This window comes from Narcine bancroftii, chromosome 8 (genome assembly GCF_036971445.1).
Source record: "Narcine bancroftii isolate sNarBan1 chromosome 8, sNarBan1.hap1, whole genome shotgun sequence".
Taxonomy (NCBI): domain Eukaryota; kingdom Metazoa; phylum Chordata; class Chondrichthyes; order Torpediniformes; family Narcinidae; genus Narcine; species Narcine bancroftii.
The window spans coordinates 77,138,471-77,151,864 of record NC_091476.1 but is presented as its reverse complement, the minus strand read 5'-3'; the positions used below and the strand labels follow the sequence as shown (position 1 = coordinate 77,151,864).

Sequence of the window (13,394 nt, the reverse complement as noted above, 5' to 3'; positions counted from 1 at the left end):
CCCCGGTCGCTGGTGCTGTAACGGAGGCATTTCCAAATCAGGACAGTGTTTGTATTTGGAGGGGAACCTGCAAGGCGGTAGTGCTCCCCCTGTCCTGGGTGGGAGAGGGGCTGGGCTTGGGCTGTGTTGTGGGAGTAACCAGGGCCAATGGCCACCGTGTAGATACTGCAGCCTCTTTTGGCGGCTGGTGGAGGGATAGAGTCGGGGATGGATGGGGAATATTGAAAAGATTTCGAGAACCATAGAACATTACAGCCCCCAAAACAGGCCCCTTCTAGTCTGGCCCAAACCTTTTTTTGCCCAGTTCCACTGACCTGCACCCAATCCATACCCCTCCCATCCATGGACCCATCCAAATTCTTCTTAAACATTAAAACTGAGCCCGCATTCATCTTTGTTTCACACCCCCACCACTCTCTCTGTGAAGAAGTTCCCCCTAAACGTTTCCCTTTCACCCTTAACCCATCCCCTCAGTGGGAAAACCTGACCTACATTTACTCTGTCTGCCCCCTCATAATTTTAAACACCTCCATCAAATCTCCCATCATTTTTCTACACTCCAGGGAATAAAATCTGTACCTGTTTGACCTTTCCCTGTAACACAGTCCCTGAAGTCCGGGCATCCTTGTAAGTTTTCTCTGCCCTCTTTCTATCTTATTGATTTCTTTCCTGTTGCTTGGTGACCAAAACTGCACACAATTCTCCAAATTTGGCCTCACCAATGTTTTGTACAACTTTACTATAACATCCCAGCTCCAAGACTTATAATTTAACGTTCATCAGAGTGTCTAAGAGATTGAAATTGCGTTAGTGGGAAATCTGCTTCTGAGATTGATACACCACAGTGAAAATGAAACTCAATCATTGTGAAAAATATACAGGCTCACTCTGTAGATATGTCCTTATAGTTGGATGATTAGAATCTGTCTGAGGCACATTTCCGAGGATGTGGCCTGGATTAGGGAGCAGGCCTTATAGAAGCAGGTTGAGTGAACACGCCTTTTTCTCCTTGGAGCGGCGGAGAACGACAGGTGACCTGACGGAGGGATGTCAGATGATGAGAGGCATTGATCGCGTGAGATCATCAGAGGTTTTTTCCCCTCCAGGGCCAAAATGGTGGCCACAAGAGGACACGGTTGAAGGTGCTGGTGGGGGGTTGAGACAGAGGAGATGTCGAGGGTACGTTTCTTTACACAGGGTGCGTGGAATGGGTGGATACGATCGGGTCTTTTAAGAGACTTTTGAATTGGTGCATGGAACTTGGAATAATCGAAGGCTCTGGGAGAGCTGAGTAATTTCTATGGTAGGGACATGCTCAGCACAACTTTGTGCACCGAAGGGCCTGTATTGTGCTGTAGGTTCACGATGACTTTTTTCGATGTTTAGTCCTTTCTGCTTCAGTTCGGCTTCCTCTGTGCATCAGTTGCAGCTTTGTGGCAAGTACCAGACCCTCTAATGAGAGTTTACTGTCATACACACAAGTACAGTGCGCAGTTGTACCAGAATTCCTGCCTGCTGCAGCCAGACAATGCTTCACCAGGACGGGCCCGGTGCGCCTTTTCTCCCTCCCCGACCTGCTGACCATTTCCATCACTTTCTGTGAAGGTTGGGTAACCTCCCTGCCCGCCGTTCAGACCACCAGCGAGTCCAGCACAAGAGGGCATAACCTCGGGATCGAAGGGCGTCCGCTCGGAACAGAGACGCGGAGGGATTTCTTCAGCCAAAGGGGGGTGAATCTGTGGTGTTCCACAAGTTGGTTGTGGAGGCCAGGTCATTGGGTGTATTTAAGGCAGATTAGCCAGGGCATCAAAGGATATGGGGAGAAGGAGATGAGTGGGGAAATGCAACAGCTCATGAATAATTCGATGAGCTGAATGGCCTATTTCTGCTCTTATGTTTTATGAGGGATTTAACGAAGTGCCATCAGGAGGTGGACACAAATGTCTCCCACCTGTTCATAATCAGTCTCCACTATAAAAAATCACAAATTCAGGTGAGCTCACTCCCGCTCAGAAATCCTTTTAAATATTCAGTCACACTCTCCTCAATTACAGACTCCATTAACGTTCCATTAGCCATCAAGAGGCTAACAGGTTCGTAATCCTTAAAACCTGCAAGAGATGCAGCACCTACCCTTTCATCTCCTCCAATCCTATTATCCAAACTCCCAAGCTTTCTGTCAACGAAGCTGCGGTTTTAAATGTGTCTGCTTCTGCTCACAATGTCATCTGCTCTGCATCAGCGACACCAAGACATGCTGGCTGCCTGCTGTGCAGAACACCTCCATTCCATCCACTAAGCAGACGGCTTGCAATCGTCAGAGTTTGAGGACATCCAGTACGTCGCCCAAAACTCTTGCAAACTGCTACAGGTGAAGAGCAGGATTCTGGCCGGTTGCATCACTGCCTGGTATGGAGGCGCCAACTCTCAGGACAAGAATAAACTCCAGAGTGTTGTGAACTCAGCCTGTGACATCACGGGTACCGGACTTCACTCCATCGGGCGCGTCTACCAGAGGTGGTGAGTCTCTATCCTCAAGGACCCCACACCACCCAGGCCATGCCCTCTTCACTCCACCACCACCGGGAAGGTGGTCCAGGAGCCCAGCGGCACAAAGTCAGCTTCTTCCCCTCCGCCACCAGACTCCTGAACGGACAACGAATCCCCAGACACGGCCTCACATTTTTGAAATGTAATTTATTGGAATATTTTCACCTGTGAAACTGCGCAAACAAAATGATTTTTTTGCCACATGCTCATGACAATAAATTCTGATTCTGACCCAAAACATTTCCTCTCCCTGCCCATTTTAATTGGAGTGCAAGGAGTAAATGCCGCAGGAGTGCTGGAGGCCAATCCACGGACGCTCAGTGACTGGGAGGGAGGTCTCTCTTTTGCTTCTCTGACTGTATGGGGCGCTGGGCAACTTCTGCCGATGGTAGACAGAGGGAAATTTCATTCAACATCACATTTTTTGTTTTGTTACACGGCGATAAAATGATCTTAATCTTAAATCATGTAAACATCACAGAAGCAGGCCCCTTTGGCCTGTCATTTCCATGTAACCACAATGAACAACACATTTTTGTTTTGAAAAGGCTCGCTTCCTGAAAAGAAAACTGGGGATTCAGATGGACAACTTCAAGCTGAACACAAGGACCGTTTCAGATTTGCTGAATCACGTTGGAAGTTGGAGAAACGCTAAATTAACTTTTAGTAAATTTAGCCTGTTTAATCGCGTGATGTCCCTCTGAGCCAAGCTCTCAGGTTGACTGCACATGTGGCACAACAAATGTGAGGAGCCTAGGGTTTGTCTTGGTCACAACCGAAGTAATGGTCATAGCCTTTCTTAATAAGTGCAGTTACGCTGCCTCAAGTGTAAACTCGCCACAAATGGAACAGGTTGTATCGCAGCTGTTGCAACGTTGACGAGACGTTTCTCCTGTATTGGATCCTCCTGAAGACAATAAATTCTATGCTAAGGACACTCGCTGAGCTATTGCCTGAGGAACATGTGCATCAACATGCGTTCAATCTTTATCAATGTAATACACAGCATCTGGATGTGAGCTGCTTCTGCTCACAATGTCATCCACTCTGCATCGGCGACACCAAGACATGTTGGCTGCCCTCTGTGCAGAACACCTCCATTCCATCCACTAAGTTCTGTCTGCATCCATCCTGATTAAATATGCCCAGGCCTACATTTGCATAGCATCTGCACTGAGCGAATGCCCAGCCAGGCTTGGACTGCCTCAAACAGCTTGGTTTGTGGGCAATATACTAGTAGACTTAAAATATGACAGGAAATCACAGAAGTATTACATCAAAAAAACATTACATGACAGGAAATTCAGTTCTGCACCTCCCACAGGGCAGAGCTCCCTCAGTACTGCATTTCCCATGGTGTGGAGATCCCTCAGTACTGCCCCTCCCATGGCGTGGCTTCCTCAGTACTGCCCCTCCCACGGTGCGGAGCTGCCTCAGTACTGCCTCTCCCACAGTGTGGATCTCCCTCAGTACTGCCCCTCCCACTTGGGATAGATAACACCAGGCTGGACAAACAATTCCAAAGCAAGGACGGGCAAACCAATGTTAACATTCTGTCACAGGCTTCGAGGGTCTGAGTCTCATCATTCACGTCAGCGACAGACTCATGGAGCCAACACATCCCTCCCTCCTCCAACATTCTCCACTGTAAGCCTGGGCTTACAGTGGCTGGGTGGTTATGGTGTTATCCCTCAGTAGAAGTGGTTAGAAAAACTACCAGTCATTATCTGTTCTCATCTTGGAGAATGACCAAGGCTGCCTGCTTCTTCCTGCAAAGGATGTAGGAACTGTTTCAAGGTCTATGGTCTTAACAGGCCAATGGGACGCTGGGCTTCATTAGTCGGGGGATTGAGTTCAGAAGTCAAGAGGTCATGTTGCAACTCTACAAATCTCTGGTGAGACCCCACTTGGAGTATTATGTTCAGTTCTGATCATCTCATTACAGGAAAGATGTGGAAGCTGTGGAGAGGGGGCAGAGGAGATTCACCAGGATGTTGCCTGGATTGGGAAACAAGTTTCATGAGGCAAGGTTAGCAGAGCTGGGAATTTTCTCTCTGGAGCGAAGAAGGATGAGAGGAGACTTGATAGAGGTTGACAAGATACTGAGAGGTGAACGTCCAGCGCCTGTTTCCCAAGACGGGATCAGCAAACACCAGAGGACATCTGTACAAAGTGAAGGGAAGGAAGTTTAGGGGAGACGTCAGGGGAAAGTTTTGGGGGCCTGGAAGGGATTGCCGGGGGGGGTTGGTGATGGAGGCTGGAACATTAGGGGCAGGCCCATGGATGGAAGAAAAATAGAGGGTTACGGGATAGGGGGTATTTAGTATTTTATTTTGGTGTTAGGATTATATAGGTCAGTACAACATCGAGGGCTGAAGGGCCTGTACTGTGCTGAAGTGTTCTATGCTCAATGTCTTTCAACATCTTCAGTGGTTGTTGAGCATGCCCCAGACCTTGCGGAGAGCATGCGGCAATCTCAGGAGATTGCAGAAGTTCCTCACCTGTGGCTGACTGCAGGTCCCACTCGGTGGGCGTAGATCACCACCCACTCCCTCGAAGGACAGTTTGAGAAGGTTCCACCTTGAGCATCAACCTCACAAAAGGGCGATGGGCTCAGAGAGGCAAAGGAGGAAAAACCCAACACCCAACCCCAACCAACCAATTTTCCCCTGCAGCCGCTGCAACCGTGTCTGCCTGTCCCGCATCGGACTTGTCAGCCACAAACGAGCCTGCAGCTGACGTGGACTTTTACCCCCTCCATAAATCTTCGTCCGCGAAGCCAAGCCAAAGAAATGCTGGAAGAACTCAGCCAGTCTCACAGCACCCACGGCGTAGAAGGTAAAGACATATTACAGGTTGGACCTCTCTTATCCTGCGCTCTGCAGTCCGGCACATTTGAATCTGCCGCTGTTTGTATAAACTCCTTACAGACAAAGTGGGACTCGAACCCCAGTCCCGATCGCTGGGTCTGTAAAGGTCGTGATCAGGATCAGGGTTCGAGCCCCATGCTGTCTGTAAGGGGTTTGTACTAACATCCCGATCGCTGGGACTGTAAAGGTCAAACCTGCCGTGATCAGGACCGGGTTTGAGTTTTGCTCTGTCTGTAAGGGGTTTATACTAACATCCCGATCACTGGGTCTGCAAAGGTCAAACCTGCCATGATCAGGACCGGGGTTCAAGCCCCGTACTGTCTGTAAGGGGTTTGTACGAATGTCCTGATCGCTGGCACTGTAAATGCGTTGCACTAAACGCTACGCAAACCGTGCCACCCCTCAGTGTTTTAAGCTTTCTTCTACCTTTGATGTGTTTACATAGGGGGTTCCCTTCGGGGGTCAATTTCTGTTTTCCGACATTTTCTGCGGTCTGGCAGTGGCCAGGGTCCAACATTGCTGGATTAAAGAGGTCCAACCTGTACCGACATTTCGGGCCTGAGCCCTTCCTCAAGGTGTGAGCAAAAAGTAGGAAGGCACCTGGCTGGATAAAGAGAAAGGGGGAAGAATCGAGAGGGTAGGGGGTCCAGACTCGTTGGATACAATAAGAGGAGAGATGAGAATTGATTTTGGCTCTGGCAAAGGAAACAGAGAGGAAAGGGGAGAGAGAGAGAGAGCTGGGGGAAAGTGACAAGGGGAAAGAAGTGGGGTTAACAGAATGCAGATGTTGGTGTTAATGCCATTCCGGTCCCAGAACCGGGTGTGGGAATTCCGTACAATCCTCTGACAGGATAACATCACCCCGCCCCCCACAAGCCCCTCCACTCCTGGGTTTATGAAAAACAAAGCAACAGGCACCAGTGAAATTTGAGGCCACTAAATTATTCAACTCCAGTTAAAAGCAGTAACCCTTTTTCCATAAAAGATGAACAGTGGGACATCACTGTGATACCAAAGTCTCAGTAACCAGGGCGGCTGCCCTTCCTGTTCCACTGCATCCAACGCTTACCCCACTCGTCACCAGGCCCTCAATCTCTCCCCTCCTGGTGGCAGCTTTCACCCCTCAGTGGAATCATGAAAAGTACTTCAACAAAACAGCTAAGAAGGCCGATGGGACACTGGGCTTCATTAGTCGGGGGATCGAGTCCAGGAGTCGAGAGGTCACGTTGCAACTCTACAAATCTCTGGTGAGACCCCACTTGGAGTATTGTGTTCAGTTCTGGTCACCTCATTACAGGAAGGATGTGGATGCTGTGGAGAGGGGCAGAGGATATTCACCAGGATGTTGCTGGATGGGAAACAAGTCTCATGAGGCGAGGTCGGCAGAGTTGGGACTTTTCTCTCTGGAGTGAAGAAGGATGAGAGGAGACTTGATCGAGGTCGTCAAGGTTCTGCGAGGCGTAGACTGGGTGGACGGCCAGCAGCTGATTCCCAGGGCTGGAGTAGCCAACTATTTCCCCCCCCCCCACCCCTCCCCTCCCAACTCACACCATGGCCCTCCCCCACCAGGTTACACCCCCTCCCCCCCCACACAAATCCCGGCCCTTCTCCCTGCAGATGCAGTTCGAAGCAGACGAGGCGGGGAACACCAGGGAGAGCAGTGAATGTCCGCCAAGCACACGGCCCAGAGAGTGTGCGAGCGCTGGGAAGGTGCAATTGTGCAAAGATGGAGAATTATTCCCCCTCATTATGTGTGACTGCAGGGAGTGGCAACGAGCCATCAGCTCCAATCAGGCTGCTGTGTCCTGCTGCTACTTTGTCATCTGAACACAGTTACATAACACTGTCGAGTCCATGAAGATTGTCTTGTTGTTGAATCACACACTTCGTTAAACAATCATCAACTCCTTGTTGTAACATGGACAATTCAACATCAGAGACAAATCCCTGCCAATTCACTCAGGGCTGCATCACAATGGGAAGCAGTGCCCTGGGATGAGGACGTTCCCCGACTTCCACAAACCTGTTGTGAGTCTGCCCCCGGCTCCCTGCCCCTCCCTTTCCTTCTCCTGCCCACTCCCCCATCACACATCCCATCTTCGATTCCCACCTACCCCTTCTCGCCTGTCAGCCTGTGCTCCCCCTGCAACCTCCCCAAGGTTTATTCAGGAATCTGCCTGGCCTGGTGAGGGGTTCAGGCCTAACTGCTTTCCATTTTCCATCACACTGCCTGACCTGTTCAGTTTCTCCAGAACACCTCTGGTTATTCAAAATTCTCCCCCTCCCCCCCACACCTCTCAACACCCTCTAGTTAACCAAAATTCAAAATTCTCCCCCCCCCACCCACCTCCAAATCTCTCAGCACCTCCCTGGATATCCTCTGGCAATCAGGGATTCTCAGGTTTGTCTGTGTGCGTGTGAATGCACATACATGTGTGTCTCTGTGTGTGCATGTGTGTGTGTGTGTGTGTGTGTGTGTGTGTGTGATTGTGTGCGTGTTTGTGACTGTGTGTTTGTGACTGTGTGTGTATGTACATATGTGTATGCACATATGTGTATGTGTGTGTGATTGAGTATGTGTGCATTTGTATATGCATGTGTGTGCATCTGTATGTTTGTGTGTCTATGCACATGTGTGTCTGTGTGTGTATGTGTGTACGTGTGACTGTGTGTGTGATTGTGTGTGCGTGTGCGTATACATGTGTGTGATTGTGTATGTGTATGTGTGTGCGCATGTACGTGTGTGTGCATGTACGTTTGTGTGTGTGCAGGTGTGAATGTTTGTGTATGTGTGCGCATGTACGAGTGTGTGAATGTGTGGGTGAGTGTGTGTGCACACATGTGTATATGAGTGTGTGTGCGCGCATGTGTGTGTATATGAGTGTGTGTGTATGTGTGTGTATGTGTGTGTGTGTGTGTGTGTGTGTGTGTGGGGCGTGTGTACACAGTTGCTGGTATCAGCAGTGTTCAGTCTGATGTGACTGGGTTGTATTGTACTGTGTGATTGAGAGTACCAGTGTGTGTTATCCCTGTTGTCCCCTTACATCTTTAATAAAGATCCTTCCTGGGTTCAGACTCGTTGCTCTTTGAATCCATGAAATTTTCTTTCCCACACAACAAATGTGGAGGGATTTCTTCAGCCGGAGGGCGGTGAATCTGTGAAATTTGTTGCCACGGGTGGTGGTGGAGGCTGTGTCTTTGGGTGTATTAAAGGCAGAGATTGACAGGACATCAAAGATTATGGGGAGAAGGCCAAGCAGTGTGGCTGAGTGGGGAAAGGGATCAGCTCGTGACTGAACAGCAGGGGCAGCCTCGATGGGCTGATGGTCCTGTCTTACGATCTTACAGAGGATAAGCTGCCAGATTCTAATCACGCTCAGTTGCAGGATCGATACACAGAGATTGAACTACTCAATGGAGAAATGGAATCTTTACATGGTGAGGGCAAGGAAAGTCGAAAATTACTCCACAGCTCTGCGATGGATTGCGCGGCAGTTACTGAAAGACATTCACCGCAATTACAGAAGCATCATTAACGATCGGCTTCCCAATAAGTTAATGGCTGGAAAGGCAAAAAAAAATGAGCTGACTCTCTCTCCGCAGGTGAATGAGCAGAGATTGATTAATGCACAGGATTATTGGCCATCAAACACCTCCTCTAACCTCTCGTGTTCCAGCAACTCGTCCCTGCCAGACCCAATGCCCTCGGCATCAGCACTGCCTCCCCAAGAGGAAAGGTCGTCACATCGCACCCAAAGGAATGGGCGACCTTCGTGGCAGAGATAGACGGGGCAGCCAAAAACACATGGTAAATGCTGGAAGAACTCAGCCAGTCTCACCGCATTCACAGGAGGTGGACAGATACCACCAACTTACCAGGCTTGAGCCCTTCCTCAAGGTTTGAGCAGGATGGTGTCTGGATAAAGACTGGAGAGAGGAAGGGGGGAAGAATGGGGGGGGACAGGAGGGGTCCAGACCAACAGACAGAAGGTGTTAATTGGAGATGATCAGAGAGGGGAGAGCTGGTTTTGGGTCCGTGAAAGGAAACAGAGGGAAAGGGGGAGAGAAAGAGGGGTGGGAGGGAGGGAGAGAGAGAGAGAGAGGGGGGGAGAGAGAAAGAGAGAGGGAAGGAGAGAGAGGGAGGGAGGGAGTTGAGGGAGGGGGGGAGAAAGATAGGGAAGGAAGGAGTGAGGAAGGAAGAGATAGGGAGGGAGGAAGAGAGCAAGGGAAGGAGGGAGAGAAAGAGAGGGAGAGAGAGAGGGAGGGAGGGGGAGAGAGAAACAGAGAGAGGGAGGGAGAGAGAGGGGGAGAGAGGGAGAGAGAGAGAGAGAGTGAGAGAGAGACAGACAGACAGAGATAGAGGGAGAGAATGAACTGGTGGAAAGGAACAGGGGATGAAGATGGGGCTGGAGGGTTTTATTGGAAACTGGAAAAACTGATGTTCATGCCATTTGGTTGGGGGGTGTACAGTCTGCAGTGAACTGGGATTCACTGGTGGTGTGTTAAACCAATGGCTGGCTCCACCCCCATCTATACATATATAATCCTGGTTTCCCACCTAAACCCTGAGCCCCTCTGAAGACCCTTGTAAAACCCTATTGGGTATGTGCTCCCTCCAGTCGTGAGAGCTTTAATTCACGCTACACAGGGGTTCTCAACCTTTTTCTCCCAACCCACATCCCATTTTAAGTAATCTCTGTGCCATCGATGGTCTGTGATCAGTAAGGGGTTGCTTAGAGTGGGAAGGAAAAGTTTGAAACCCACTGTTTTAATTGTCCCTCATTGACTCGTTATGTGCACCGTTTCATTGCTCCAAAGGAAATGGGCCAATGACAATTTTTCTCAAGCAAAATATTTCAGTAACATTTGGGTCTAGAGCAGTGATTCCCATCCTTTCCTTCCCACTCACATCCCACCTTAAACAATCCCTGACTAACCACAGAGCACCGATGGCACAGGGATTATTTAAAGTGGGGTGTGAGAGGGGAGAAATATTTTGAGAATCACTGGTCAACCTTTTATTGGTTATTTAATACTTGGGGTCTGGTGGAAGGCCGTTTCCTGTATGTAGCTGTATATCTGTCTAAGTTATGGGAGAGGGGAGGGAGGGAACAAGGAAAGGGAGAGGGGAAAATGCTGGACTCTGTGACTTACATTGTGTAGAAGAAAAACGTCCCATATTGTTTTCTTGGTTTTGCACGAGTCTCAAAAATAAAATAATTTTTATAAAAAGAAATACTCAGTCCTGAAAAGTCGGTGATGTATGTTTACCTCCAATGGTCGCTGCGAGACCAGCCCAGACCCTCCAGTGTTTCTGCGGGTTTTTATATGAAGATATATCACACATCTACTCCCCATCCTTCCACCACTTCCCTTGGTCCCTTATCCAACCTGATTCTGGATCTAATTCATCAGCTCATCTTGAATCCCTTGTGCCTTAACTTTCTGGAACCACTCAGATAGTGGGACATGGTCCAAAGCCTTACTGAATTCCATACCGACTGCCGACCACCAGCACGTCCACCTTCTACAGGGGCTCTACCGAGAGTATCCTGGCCGGCTGCATTACAGTGTGGACAGTTACTGCAGAGAAATGGATTGGAGGTCAATCCACAGAAGGGCAGAGAAGATCACTGGGGTCTCCCTCCTCCCCATCAACATGATCTACTGGGATCGTGGTCTGAAGAGGGCGTGCAAAATCACTGAGGTCCCCTTCCACCCTGCACACAGCATCTTCCTGCTGCTTCCATTGGGGAAGAGATACAGGAGGATCAGAGCCAGCACCACCAGGCTGAGGAACAGCTTCTTCCCACGGGCAGGGAGAACGCTGAACGACCCAAGGAACTGCTCACACTCACCTCCGAGAGCCTCATCTTCACAAAACAAGATTTATTTATTTGTACGTTGAATACTTGTCCTGCGTGTGTCTGTATGTGTGTTGTGTCTGGGTGTGTGTCTGCATGTTTTGCACCAAGGACCGGACAATGCTGTTTTGTCGGGTTGTGCTTGTACAATCGGATGAGAATAAACTTGTGCCATTAGATGATTTTATTCTGGCCTTTACCTGAGGAATGAGACTGAGAATTAAACATGGAAACAATCTCCCCATGTTTTGGTGCCCTGGGCCAGTCCTCTGCTTTCCCTGACTCACTTGCCTCACTCTCCCACCGGAAAACAATAGCTGCAATGTGTGCAGTCACAGTACAACACTGAAGGGTCCATCAATGTTACAGGGCGGCATGTGGCGTAAAAACATGAGCATCCGCAGACACCATGGGTGAAGTAACAACACGATGCTGGAGAAACTCAGCGGTCACACAGTGTCCATTCTCCTACAACAATGGAGAAACTCAGCAGGTCACAAAGCGTCCTTTATACCACAAAGATAAAGATACAGAACCAACATTTCAGGCTTGAGCCCTTCATCAAGGGATGAGCAAAATGTCAGCAGGCGCCCAAATAAATATAAACGTGGTTTACCTCCCTCATCAAACCTGCTTGTTACCTTCTCAATAAACCCAAATTAGTGCGGCAAGATTTCCCCCACACAAAGCCTTGCTAACCCCCTGTGATCAGACCCTGCCTTTCCAAAAGTACACACAGTGCATCCAAAACCTGGTCTTCATTGGTATCCCACCACCCCTCCATCGCCGGCTTGTGATTCTATGGACCATGGTTACCTGGTCAACACTTCCCTCCGGTGCCGAGCTGCAGTATTGCAGCTTCTTGCAAGAGGCAAGTTTTTATGTCTTGTCCTGCCATGAAAGAATCTCCAATGGCAGAAGTTGCCCGGCACCCTGTACAGTACAGGAGAAAGATAAGCAAAAGATAGATATCCCCCCCTCCACCCCCGGAGTCACCGAGTGTCCATGGATTCGCCTCCCACATCCCCCGCAGAGTCAAGTCCGAGCTCCAGATCTGAACCTCCAACACGGTCAGGGAACCTTCCGGCGCCCTCCTCTCACCCCAGTTCCCCTTCAGCCAGTCTCGAGCCTGTCTCTAGCAGCCCCCCCCCCCACCATCTGTGCGTTCTCCAGCCTCAGAACCACACCTCGCTGGTCCCGCCGTCGTGGGTCACCGTCCAGATGGTCGTCTCCTCTGCATCTCCTTCTCGGACAAGAAGGGGAGGGTCTCCCCAATTTACGGTGCCCTGCGCCAGTCCTCAGCTCCCCCTGGAGTCTTCAACTCCTCGAGGCCACTGCCAAACACGGGCCAATCTCTCTACAGCTCCATGTCCACGACAGGGCGGCAGAACTACAGGAGGGTTTCTTGGGGGCCCAGGCCCCATGGTCGTGTGGATTTCCCCCAAATGTCCCACTTTCCTTCCACTTCTCCAAGGGCCGCACGGTCAGTGTGATGCCGTTACAGCACCGGCGACCGGGGTTCAAATCCTGCACTATCTATAAGGGGTTTGTACGTTCTCCCCAGGTCTGCGTGGGGTTTCCTCTTACCCTTCGAAACATACAGGGGTTGTAGGGGTAGGTTTCAGTAGCCGGCGTCAGTTTCTGCCACATTACAAACAGCTTTTATAATTTAAATTTTTTAAATCCTCAGGGCTGGAGAGGGAGCAGGTCACGATCAATCCCCGGGGACCAAGAGGAATGATCTTAACATGGAGACTCCCAGGCACAGCATGCAACAGCAAAGTGAAGCACGAACATACGCAGACCCAGTGGGTGAAGTAACAACAGGATGCTGGAGAAACTCAGCAGGACACACAGCATCCCTTCTTCAACACTGGAGAAAATCAGCAAGTCACACAGCGTCCCTTCTCCTTCAATGTTGGAGAACCTCAGAAGGTCACACAGTGGCCCTTCTCCTATAACACTGGAGAAACTCAGCAGGTCACACAGCGTCCCTTCTCCTACAACATTGGAGAAACTCAAGTCCCTTCTCCTACAACTCAGCAGGTCAAGCAGCGTACGGCGTAGAGCAAAGATATAGATTCAGAACCAATGTTTCGGGCTTGAGCCC

General features: G+C 49.9%; 1 protein-coding gene across 21 annotated transcripts in view; it reads right to left on the bottom strand.

Annotated features, from left to right (window-relative positions):
- Positions 1–13,394, bottom strand: part of LOC138740935 (neurexin-2-like) — an 838,414-nt gene that overhangs the window by 544,704 nt on the left and 280,316 nt on the right. The gene's annotated exons all lie outside the window — the stretch shown is intronic.